Source organism: Pristiophorus japonicus, chromosome 8 (genome assembly GCF_044704955.1).
Source record: "Pristiophorus japonicus isolate sPriJap1 chromosome 8, sPriJap1.hap1, whole genome shotgun sequence".
NCBI classification, from domain to species: Eukaryota; Metazoa; Chordata; class Chondrichthyes; family Pristiophoridae; genus Pristiophorus; species Pristiophorus japonicus.
Window position 1 is genome coordinate 30,925,893 of NC_091984.1, and position 13,091 is coordinate 30,938,983.

Below are 13,091 nucleotides of genomic sequence, written 5' to 3' on the forward strand. Positions count from 1 at the left end.
CCAAAGCTTGGAAGGTGCAAAGCAGTCTGTAGTTTTTCCAATGGATGGAGATCTGCGTTATCCCGTAAGTGAAAAATAACAGACTTGCCACTTGGGTTTTATTACTGTTGGTTTTGCGTATGGGTTAAAATGTGCTTGCTGTTTGTAGCATGGGTTACTTTAACAGAAATTCTTCAGTTTTTTGGTGCTTCATTCCTATTTGGATTCAGAAAACTGCATACATATATTTCATAAAGTCACTGTACAGTTCTATCACATAGTTACTGCATTACCTGGAGACTGCGAGCATGGTTGCACATATGTTCAGAGAATCTATTTTTTAAGGGTTGAGCTCTTTTGATTATTCTTCATGGGATTTAGTTAGTCTGGGGGTAGGGGACATTATAGTACCTGGCTACGTGGATTGATGGGTTGTTCAACACTGAGTTATTGCCCTTTGAAGGAAAGGTCAGCTGTTAATTTGTTTCCCATTTTCTTGCTGGTCTACTTTGCTCCTCCTGGGGATGGTTTGGCTGCTTGTGGAGGAACGGAAGATCTTTGCATCATGTAGGTCTCATAAAAGAGCCCAGACTGCTTTGCACCTTGCAAGCTCCAGACAGAGGCCATATATCAACCCTTCTAATTGGCCTATGTTCCATGGGTGGTACTTTGTCCTGAGGGATGCACCTATTTGCTAGCTAGTCTGCAGGTTGCTGGGGAGGGGGGACTATAATGATGTTTGTGATTCGCAGTCCCACTCAGTGAGTTCTAGACAGTCAGCATCCTTTTACTTTTCTTTACAACTTCACAAACATATAACCTAAAACACTGCGGCTCAAGACTGGTTCAAACCAGTTTAAGTACTTAATTATATACTCTGACCTGCTTTTACTGCAGCATCAACTTAATCGTACCTAATGATCGGCAGTGATTGCCTGCTCATTATAATCAAGATTGCTGGAATATTCCTTGGGATTTCTGCCAGTCTCCGTCACTCTGGTACAAGACTGGCAGTGGGGCGCCCAGCAAACTAGCAGAGACCCGGTGGTGCTGGGTCACTGCTGTTTTCAGGAGTTTGCTGGTTGCCTTATAAGGAATGGAACCAGCATCTTCCTCATCTTCCTCATCAAGGGGGCCGAGCCAGGGATAGGGACTCGCTATGCCAGGACAACCTACTCCTCATACTCACTTGGGACACAGCGTATCTGTGAGGCCACACGCTGAGTAAAGTGAGGCATTCTGGCCTCCGCAAGGGCATGCGTGGTTTTAATTGGCCTGGCAAAGAGCCTTGATCCACAAAGAAAATAATTTTCGTTCAACAGATTGGCCACCTTAGCGAGGGGGCTGAGAGAAATATGGTTGAGGTCTCAGGTAAACCAAGGCTGTTTTTCTGTCTGTGGTAATTGTGTCTTCAAATGCCAGGATTTCACCCACTGCTATTTGCGGGGTTAGTGGGAGGACACACAATTATCATGGGCAGATGGGTGCCAGAGATACACATGCCCCATGATAATTAGGAGTCCTCTCACTAACTCTGCAAACAGCAGTGGATGACCTTCTGGCATGACTGTCAGAATTTTGGCCCCATGCTATCCAATTGGTAGGCCAGTAATCCTGGGGTTAAGGCCAGTAATGGTATGGTGGGGCTTTCAAAACTGACTGATGACATGTGGTATGACTAGGATGAGTGCTGAGGTGTCTCTTTCTGGCCACAGCCTCTTTAGCAATTATCCATCAGGTGGATCGAGTTTGTAAGGCAATGTATTAGTTGATGTCTTCCTGCATTTTACTGTATGTGGTAATTGTGTCTTCATACATTTATCTGTTTATCTCCTGGTTCAAGTTTAATTTCTAGACCCTTTAGGATTTCCCTGCTTTTGTGCTGATTTGGAGCAAAATATGATGCACAAGGTGTAGTTCTGTTTGTGGTAATCTGAATGAAGACTTTGGGCTGGATTTTCTGGTCCTTTGTGCTCGGGGTTTCGCCCCCGGAGCGGTGTGAAAGGCGGTGGTGAGATCTCCGGCGCCCCGCAGCGATCCTCCGGTCGGGTTTTGCGGCGGCTCTGAGCAGCACCGCCGGGAAGAACTGCGTCAGGTGTGCAACGCCCCTGGTTGCGACACCAGCGCGAGTTTTGAGTCTTGCCCGATCTGTCCGCCCGGAGGTGCGCCCGCAATGACCCGCTGGGAAATCGGAGCGGTCCAGCGATCCCGTCGGCAGGGAGGAAGGTTAATGGACTCCACAAGTAAGTGCGAGTATTTTTAGTTTTAAATTTTTGTGTGATTTGTGTTACGGTGACGTGGTCAATGTTTTGGGAATGTTTTTGTGTATTTCTTTTTAGGTCACCCCCCACCCCCACCAACACCCCCACCCCCCTCCCCGCCCCCCCACACCCGACCCCAATCTCTCGGAGTGCTCCCGGCCTGGCTGTTTAGCTCGCGAGTTTCCCTTCCTTGCGCTGAGAGAGGTGTACAACGCATCCCTTAGCGCTGCACCCCTTGACGCAGGACCCAGATGCCCAAACATACATACTAAAGCGCAAACTATTCCCGGCCGCTAACTTTCCCGCCCCGTCGCCATTATCATCCCGAAAACAGAAAAGCCGAAAATCCAGCCCTTCGTTTTGGGGAGAGGGTTAGCTCATGTCAGAGCTGAAGGTATTGCTCATTCCAAGAACTAGCCTAATTTGGTGATAACAGAACAAGCTGTGTTGGGTCAGGTCATAATTGTTGGCTACTGTTGGAAAAGCAAATCAAGCCCTTATGTATGATTTTACGACCCTGGTGGGAATGGTAGCACAGTGGTTATGTTACTGGATGAGTAATCCAGAGGCCTGGACTAATGAACCAGAAACATGAGTTCATAATCCCACCATGGCAGCTGGGAATTTTAAATTCAGTTCATTAAAGACATCTGGAATAAAAAGCTGGTATCAGTAATGGTGACTGTGAAACTACCGGATTGTTGCAAAAACCCATCTGGTTCCCCAATGTCCTTGAGGGAAGTGTCATAGAAACATAGAAACATAGAAAATAGGTGCAGGAGCAGGCCATTCAGCCCTTCTAGCCTGCACCGCCATTCAATGAGTTCATGGCTGAACATGAAACTTCAGTACCCCATTCCTGCTTTCTCGCCATACCCCTTGATCCCCCGAGTAGTAAGGACTTCATCTAACTCCCTTTTGAATATATTTAGTGAATTGGCCTCAACTACTTTCTGTGGTAGAGATCCACAGGTTCACCACTCTCTGGGTGAAGAAGTTTCTCCTCATCTCGGTCCTAAATGGCTTACCCCTTATCCTTAGACTGTGACCCCTGGTTCTGGACTTCCCCAACATTGGGAACATTCTTCCTGCATCTAACCTGTCTAAACCCGTCAGAATTTTAAACGTTTCTATGAGGTCCCCTCTCATTCTTCTGAACTCCAGTGAATACAAGCCCAGTTGATCCAGTCTTTCTTGATAGGTCAGTCCCACCATCCCGGGAATCAGTCTGGTGAATCTTCGCTGCACTCCCTCAATAGCAAGAATGTCCTTCCTCAAGTTAGGAGACCAAAACTGTACACAATACTCCAGATGTTGCCTCACCAAGGCCCTGTACAACTGTAGCAACACCACCCTGCCCCTGTACTCAAATCCCCTCGCTATGAAGGCCAACATGCCATTTGCTTTCTTAACCGCCTGCTGTACCTGCATGCCAACCTTCAATGACTGATGTACCATGACACCCAGGTCTCGTTGCACCTCCCCTTTTCCTAATCTGTCACCATTCAGATAATAGTCTGTCTCTCTGTTTTTACCACCAAAGTGGATAACCTCACATTTATCCACATTATACTTCATCTGCCATGCATTTGCCCACTCACCTAACCTATCCAAGTCACTCTGCAGCCTCGTAGCATCCTCCTCGCAGCTCACACTGCCACCCAACTTAGTGTCATCCGCAAATTTGGAGATACTACATTTAATCCCCTCGTCTAAATCATTAATGTACAATGTAAACAGATGGGGCCCCAGCACAGAACCTTGCGGTACCCCACTAGTCACTGCCTGCCATTCCGAAAAGTACCTATTTACTCCTACTCTTTGCTTCCTGTCTGACAACCAGTTCTCAATCCACGTCAGCACACTACCCCCAATCCCATGTGCTTTAACTTTGCACATTAATCTCTTGTGTGGGACCTTGTCGAAAGCCTTCAGAAAGTCAAAATATACCACATCAACTGGTTCTCCTTTGTCCACTTTACTGGAAACATCCTCAAAAAATTCCAGAAGATTTGTCAAGCATGATTTCCCTTTCACAAATCCATGCTGACTTGGATCTATCATGTCACCTCATTCCAAATGCACTGCTATAACATCCTTAATAATTGATTCCATCATTTTACCCACTACTGAGGTCAGGCTGACCGGTCTATAATTCCCTGTTTTCTCTCTCCCTCCTTTTTTAAAAAGTGGGGTTACATTGGCTACCCTCCACTCGATAGGAACTGATCCAGAGTCAATGGAATGTTGGAAAATGACTGTCAATGCATCCGCTATTTCCAAGGCCACCTCCTTAAGTACTCTGGGATGCAGTCCATCAGGCCCTGGGGATTTATCGGCCTTCAATCCCATCAATTTCCCCAACACAATTTCCCGACTAATAAAGATTTCCCTCAGTTCCTCCTCCTTACTAGACCCTCTGACCCCTTTTATATCCGGAAGGTTGTTTGTGTCCTCCTTAGTGAATACTGAACCAAAGTACTTTTTCAATTGGTCTGCCATTTCTTTGTTCCCCGTTATGACTTCCCCTGATTCTGACTGCAGGGGACTTACGTTTGTCTTTACTAACCTTTTTCTCTTTACATACCTATAGAAACTTTTGCAATCCGCCTTAATGTTCCCTGCAAGCTTCTTTTCGTACTCCATTTTCCCTGCCCTAATCAAACCCTTTGTCCTCTTCTGCTGAGTTCTAAATTTCTCCCAGTCCCCAGGTTCGCTGCTATTTCTGGCCAATTTGTATGCCACTTCCTTGGCTTTAATACTATCCCTGATTTCCCTAGATAGCCACGATTGAGCCACCTTCCCTTTTTTATTTTTACGCCAGACAGGAATGGACAATTGTTGTAATTCATCCATGCGGTCTCTAAATGTCTGCCATTGCCCATCCACAGTCAACCCCTTAAGTATCATTCGCCAATCTATCCTAGCCAATTCATGCCTCATACCTTCAAAGTTACCCTTCTTTAAGTTCTGGACCATGGTCTCTGAATTAACTGTTTCATTCTCCATCCTAATGCAGAATTCCACCATATTATGGTCACTCTTCCCCAAGGGGCCTTGCACAATGAGATTGCTAATTAATCCTCTCTCATTACACAACACCCAGTCTAAGATGGCCTCCCCCCTAGTTGGTTCCTCGACATATTAGTCTCGAAAACCATCCCTTATGGACTCCAGGAAATCCTCCTCCATCGTATTGCTTCCAGTTTGGCTAGCCCAATCTATGTGCATATTAAAGTCACCCATTATAACTTAGAAAAAAAAAAAAAAAACTGCTGCACCTTTATTGCATGCACCCCTAATTTCCTGTTTGATGCCCTCCCCAACATCACTACTACTGTTTGGAGGTCTGTACACAACTCCCACTAACGTTTTTTGCCCTTTGGTGTTCTGCAGCTCTAACCATATAGATTCCACATCATCCAAGCTAATGTCCTTCCTAACTATTGCATTAATCTCCTCCTTAACCAGCAATGCTACCCCACCTCCTTTTTCTTTTATTCTATCCTTCCCGAATGTTGAATACCCCTGGATGTTGAGTTCCCAGCCCTGATCATCCTGGAGCCACGTCTCCGTAATCCCAATCACATCATATTTGTTTACATCTATTTGCACAGTTAATTCATCCACTTTATTGCGGATACTCCTTGCATTAAGACACAAAGCCTTCAGGCTTGTTTTTTTAACACCCTTTGTCCTTTTAGAATTTTGCTGTACAGTGGCCCTTTTTGTTCTTTGCCTTGGGTTTCTCTGCCCTCCACTTTTCCTCATCTCCTTTCTGTCTTTTGCTTTTGCCTCCTTTTTGTCTCCCTCTGTCTCCCTGCATTGGTTCCCATCCCCCTGCCATATTAGTTTAACTCCTCCCCAACAGCATTAGCAAACACTCCCCCAGGATATTGGTTCCGGTCCTGCCCAGGTGCAGACCGTCCGGTTTGTACTGGTCCCACCTCCCCCAGAACCGGTTCCAATGCCCCAGGAATTTGAATCCCTCCCTGCTGCACCACTGCTCAAGCCATGTATTCATCTGCGCTATCCTGCGATTCCTACTCTGCCTAGCACATGGCACTGGTAGCAATCCCAAGATTACTACTTTTGAGGTCCTACTTTTTAATTTAGCTCCTAGCTCCTTAAATTCGTTTCGTATGACCTCATCCCTTTTTTTACCTATGTCGTTGGTACCAATGTGCACCACGACAACTGGCTGTTCTCCCTCCTATTTCAGAATGTCCTGCACCCGCTCCGAGACATCCTTGACCCTTGCACCAGGGAGGCAACATACCATCCTGGAGTCTCGGTTGCGGCCGCAGAAACGCCTATCTATTCCCCTCACCATTGAATCCCCTATCACTATCGCGCTCCCACTCTTTTTCCTGCCCTCCTGTGCAGCAGAGCCAGCCACGGTGCCATGAACTTGGCTGCTGCTGCCCTCCCCTGATGAGTCATCCCCCCCATCAGTACTCAAAGCGGTGTATCTGTTTTGCAGGGGGATGACCACAGGGGACCCCTGCACTACCTTCCTTGCACTGCTCTTCCTGCTGGTCTTCCATTCCCTATCTGGCTGTGGACCCTTCTCCTGCGGTAAGACCAACTCACTACACGTGATACTCACGTCATTCTCAGCATCGTGGATGCTCCAGAGTGAATCCACCCTCAGCTCCAATTCCGCAATGCGGACCGTCAGGAGCTCAAGGCGGATACACTTCTCACACACGTATTCGTCAGGGACACCGGAAGTGTCCCTGAGTTCCCACATGGTACAGGAGGAGCATATCACGTGACCGAGCTCTCCTGCCATGCCTTAACCCTTAGATACCCTTAAATTGGTAATAACAATGTTACAGTTCACTTACTGATATAAAATATAAAAAGAAAAGCTACTCACCAATCACCAGCCAATCACTTACCCCATTGGCTGTGACGTCACCTTTTGATTCCTTTCTACTTCTATTTTGCTTTCTCTCCCGCTGTAGCTGCACCGGTACGCTTTTTATAGGCCGCTCCGACGCTGCTCCCGCCTCTCACCAACTGCCGCTGGCTCTTGATCACCCGCTGGGCCTTTTATAGGTCGCTCCCGCCTCTCACCAACTGCCGCTGGCTCTCGATCTCCCGCTGGGCCTTTTATAGGCCGCTCCCACCTCTCACCAACTGCCGCTGGCTCTCGATCTCCCGCTGGGCCTTTTATAGGCCGCTCCCGCCTCTCACCAACTGCCGCTGGCTCTCGACCTCCCGCTGGGCCTTTTTTGGCCGCTCCCGTCTCTCACCAACTGCCGTGTCATGTATGTATGCTTGGGTTTACTAGCCACCAGGTGGCACCACTGTTGGAGGTCATTGGGCTGTGTGCACGTGTATGGGCTAGGTATAAAAGGCCAGCCATCTTGTAATGTAAGCATTTTGGGCCCGAATAAAATAGAGCCAGATTTGTACCTGTTTGGAGTTTACAGTATTCAGTCCATTGAGTTATTGCATACACAAGATTTGGCGATGAGGTAACAAGAACCTTCGCATGCAAAAATGATCACAATTGGAATTCTGGAGCGATTTGTGGAGGGAGAACATTGGGCAGACATTGTAGCCTGCTTGAACCAGTACTTTGTGGCCAACAAAATGGAGAAAGAGGCAGACGCAGTTCGGCACCAGGCGGTCCTCCTCATGGTTTGCGGTCCGAAAATCTATGGACTCAAAGAATCTTCTCTCACCCTTAGGTCCAACGGACAAGGACAATGAAACATTGTGTGCTCTGGTACGTGACCATCTCAAACCAGATGAAGGCATCATCATCTCAAAATATCGATTCTATACGCACATTCGTTCTGAGGGCCAGGATGCATCGGAATTCGTTGCCAACCTAAGACGTCTAGCTGGAACGTGTAAGTTCGAAACTGCATTGGCATGCTGCAGAACTTCTTTATAATCGGCATCAATCACGAGGTGATCCTGTGTAAGTTACTGGCGGTGGAGATGCTGGATTTGAGCAAGGCCATCACAATTGCCCAATCATGCATGACGATGGACAAAAGCTTAAACAGATAAGATTAAAAAATCGGAACTCGGCAAATACTGTAAACAAGATAGTACTGTTGTTTGGCAGAGCTGCATATGGCAGGGCCTACCCGACTGCATATGCAAAACCTGTGGCTGCTCAAAGTCCGCCAACAGGAATGAATCCGATATCACCGTGTTGGCGTTGTGGGGGAAATCATCGGCATCATCAGTGTCGGTTTAAACAGTATGTTTGCAAAGGCTGTTCGAGAGTGGGGCATCTCCAGCACATGTGTCCGTAACTGAGCAAGCGTGCTGCGACACACCACATGGAGGATGATGACCAGCCTAGCGCAGATTCGGATATCCAATCCGAGATACCAGAGGAGGAAGTGTATGGACTGTATTTGTTCCTAACAAAGAGCCAACCGATAATGATTAATGTAAAACGTAATGGTGTGCCGGTATCAATGGAATTGGACACAGGTGTGAGTTAATCAATAATGAGCCAGAGGACATTTGACAGGCTGTGGGATACTAAGGTTGTGAGGCCTAAGCTGAGTCCAGTCAATGCCAAGTTGCGTACGTACACGAAAGAACTTATAGCAGTGATTGGCAGTGCAGTAATCAAGGTGTCGTATGATGGTACAGTTCACGATTTACTGTTATGGATTGTTCCAGGCAATGGTCCAATGCTGTTTGGCAGGAACTGGTTGGAAAAAAATCAAATGGAACTGGAACGAGATCAAAGCGTTGTCGTCGGATGAGGATACTCCATGTGCTCGAGTACTGAACAAGTTCCCCTTCCTGTTTGAACCAGGCAGCGGCAATTTCACAGGTGCAGATCCACGTGGACTTGATTGCAAGACCCATCCATCATAAAGCTCGGGCAGTTCTGTACATGATGAGGGAGAAGGTCAAAATCGAACTGGACAGACTTCAGCGTGAAGGGACCATATCACCAGTCGAATTTAACAAATGGGCCAGCCTCATTTTTCCAGTGTTGAAAAGTGATGGCACTGTCAGGATTTGTGGAGACTACAAGGTTACGATCAACCGAGTTTTGAAACAGGATCAATACCTGTTACCGAAGGCTGATGACCTGTTTGCAAAGCTAGCCGGGGGGGGGAAGTCATTCACAAAATTAGATCTGATGTCGGCCTACATGACACAGGAGCTGGTCGACATGTCGGAGAAACTTACGTGCATCAACATTCATAAAGGACTGTTTATCTACAACCGGTGCCCTTTTGGAATTCGCTCGGCTGCAGCCATATTTCAGAGGAACATGGAGAGTCTACTGAAGTCCGTCCCCAGAACCGTCGTGTTCCAATATGACATACTGGTCACAGGTCGTGACTCCACCAAACATCTGAACAACCCGGAAGAGGTTCTACATCGTCTGGACAAAGTGGGACTCAGACTGAAACGCTCGAAGTGCGTCTTCATGGCACCGGAAGTCGAATTCCTCGGGAAGAAAATTGCTGCTGACGGTATCTGGCCTACAGACCCGAAAATCAAGGCCATCAAAAATGCACCCAAGCCTCAAAATGTGATGGAACTGCGTTCGTTCATTGGTCTACTCAACTACTTCGGTAATTTCTTACCTAGATTGAGCACCTTATTAGAGCCACTGCGTATGCTACTAGAAAAGGCGACAACTGGTTTTGGGGTGCGTCTCAAGATAGAGGTGTTTGAGAAAGCTACTAAACTGCTTTGCTCTAACAAGCTGCTGGTACATTATGATCCTTGTAAGCGTCCAGCATTGACCTGTGATGCTTCGTCATATGGAGTTGGTTGCGTGCTCCAACAAGCTAATGAGGCAGGAAAATTACAACCTGTTGCATATGCTTCAAAAAGTTTGTCAAAAGTGGAAAGAGCCTACAGCATGATAGAGAAAGAGACACTAGCCTGTGTGTATGGGGTTAAAAAGATGCATCAGTACCTGTTTGGTCTTCGGTTTGAACTGGAAACAGATCACAAGCCACTCATTTCATTGTTTTCAGAAAACAAAGTTATCCATATCAATGCATTGTCCTGCATCCAGAGGTGGGCGCTGACATTATCTGCCTATGATTATGTCATTCGTCATCGACCTGGCACCGAGAATTGTGCAGATGCATTGAGTTGCCTGCCATTGCCCACACTGGAGGTGGAAACGCCACAACAGGCAGACCTATTGTTAGTCATGGATGCTTTTGAAAGTGAAGGAACCCCTGTCACGGCCCAACAAGTTAAGACCTGGATCAGCCAGGACCCGATATTATCGGTTGTGAAACTTTGTATACTGAGTGGTGATTGGTTTGCCATACCCAAGCAAATATGCGAGGCGACCTTACATCCGTCGCAAAGACGAACTATCCATTCGATCAGATTGTATACTGTGGGTTAATCGTGTTTTACACCCAAGAAAGGCAGAGAGAAAATTGTGTATGATCTACATAGCACTCATCCCGGTATTTTCATGATGAAAGCCATTGCCAGGTCTCATGTATGGTTGCCTGGAATTGACTCTGATCTGGAATCATGTGTGCATCAGTGCAACACTTGCCTGCAGCTTAGTAAAGCACCAACGGAATCGCCACTGAGTCTGTGGTCGTGGCCATCTAAACCATGGTCCAGGATCCACATCGACTTTGCAGGTCCCTTCCTGGGAAAGATGTTCTTAGTTGTGCTGGGTGCTTATTCGAAGTGGATAGAGTGTACAATCATATCATAGAAACATAGAAAATAGGTGCAGGAGTAGGCCATTCGGCCCTTCGAGCATGCACCACCATTCAATAAGATCATGGCTGACCTTTCACCTCAGTACCCCTTTCCTGCTTTCTCTCCATACCCCTTGATCCCTTTAGCTGTAAGGGCCACATCTAACACCCTCTTGAATATATCCAATGAACTGGCATTAACAACTCTCTGCGGCAGGGAATTCCATAGGTTAACAACTCTCTGAGTGAAGCAGTTTCTCCTCATCTCAGTCCTAAATGCCTTATCCGTTATTCTTAAACTGTGTCCCTTGGCTCTGGACTTCCCCAACATCGGGAACATTCTTCTTGCATCTAACCTGTCCAGTCCCGTCAGAATTTTATATGTTTCTATGAGATCCCCTCTCATCCTTCTAAACTCCAGTGAATAAAGGCCCAGTTGATCCAATCTCTCCTCATATGTCAGACCAGCCATCCCAGGAATCAGTCTGGTGAGCCTCCGCTGCACTCCTTCAATAGCAAGAATGTCCTTCCTCAGATTAAGAGACCAAAATGGAACACAATATTCCAGGTGAGACCTCATCAAGGCCCTGTACAACTGCAGTAAGACCTCCCTGCTCCTATACTCAAAACCCCGAGCTATGAAGACCAACATACCATTTGCCGCCTTCACTGCCTGCTGTACCTGCATGCCAACTTTCAATGACCGATGTATCATGACACCCAGGTCTCGTTGCACCTCCCCTTTTCCTAATCTGCCGCCATTCAGATAATATTCTGCCTTCGTGTTTTTGCCACCAAAGTGGATAACCTCACATTTATCCTCATTATACTGCATCTGCCATGCATTTGCCCACTCACCTAACCTGTCCATGTCACCTTGCAGCCTCTTAGCGACCTCCTCACAGCTCACACCGCCACCCAGTTTAGTGTCATCTGCAAACTTGGAGATATTACACACTCAATTCCTTCATCTAAATCATTAATGTATATTGTAAATAGCTGGGGTCCCAGCACTGAGCCCTGCAGCACCCCATTAGTCACTGCCTGCCATTCTGAAAAGGTCCCATTAATCCCGACTCTCTGCTTCCTGTCTGCCAACCAGTTCTCTGTACATGTCAGTACATTACCCCCAATACCATGTGCTTTAATTTTGTACACCAATCTCTTGTGTGGGACCTTGTCAAAACCCTTTTGAAAGTCCAAATACACAACATCCACTGTTTCTCCCTTGTCCACTCTACTAGTTACATCCTCAAAAAATTCCAGAAGATTTGTCAAGCATGATTTCCCTTTCATAAATCCATGTTGACTTGGACCGATCCTGTCACTGCTTTCCAAATGCGCTGTTATTTCATCTTTAATAATTGATTCCAACATTTTCCCCACTACTGATGTCAGGCTAACCGGTCTATAATTACCTGTTTTCTCGCTACCTCCTTTTTTAAAAAGTGGTGTTACATTAGCTACCCTCCAGTTCATAGGAACTGATTCAGAGTCGATAGACATCCAGCACATCCACAGCTACCATTGAGAGCCTTTATGTCATATTTGCTATGCATGGTCTGCCTGACATCGTTGTTAGTGACAGCGGATCTTGCTTCACCAGTATGTAGTTTCAAGAGTTCATGAAACTCAATGGTATCAAACATGTGAGGTCAGCACCATTCAAACCCACATCCAATGGACAAACAGAGCGTGCGGTCCAAACCATCAAGCAGAGTATGAAACGTGTAACTCAAGGTTCACTGCAAACTCGCTTGTCATGCCTATTGCTTAGTTACAGGACAAGAACCCATACGCTTACCTGGGTCTCCCCTGCTGAATATTGATGAAGAGAGGTCTCAAGACCGGGCTCTTTCTTGTCCACCCTGACTTGAATAATCGTTTCGAATACAGACATCAAAGTCAGCAAGGGTATCATGATCGCGCTACTGTGTCACGCGACATTTCTATCAATGATCCTGTATATGTACTGAATTATGGTCAAGTTCCCAAATGGATTGCTTGTACTGTTATGGCCAAGGGGGGGTAACAGAGTGTTTATTGTTAAGCTCAAGAATGGGCAGACATGCAGGAAACATGTCGCTCAAATAAAGCTGCGGCACACGGATGAACCGGAACAGTCTGAGGAAGACACAATCAGTGGCCAACCAACCTACCCTCAGTC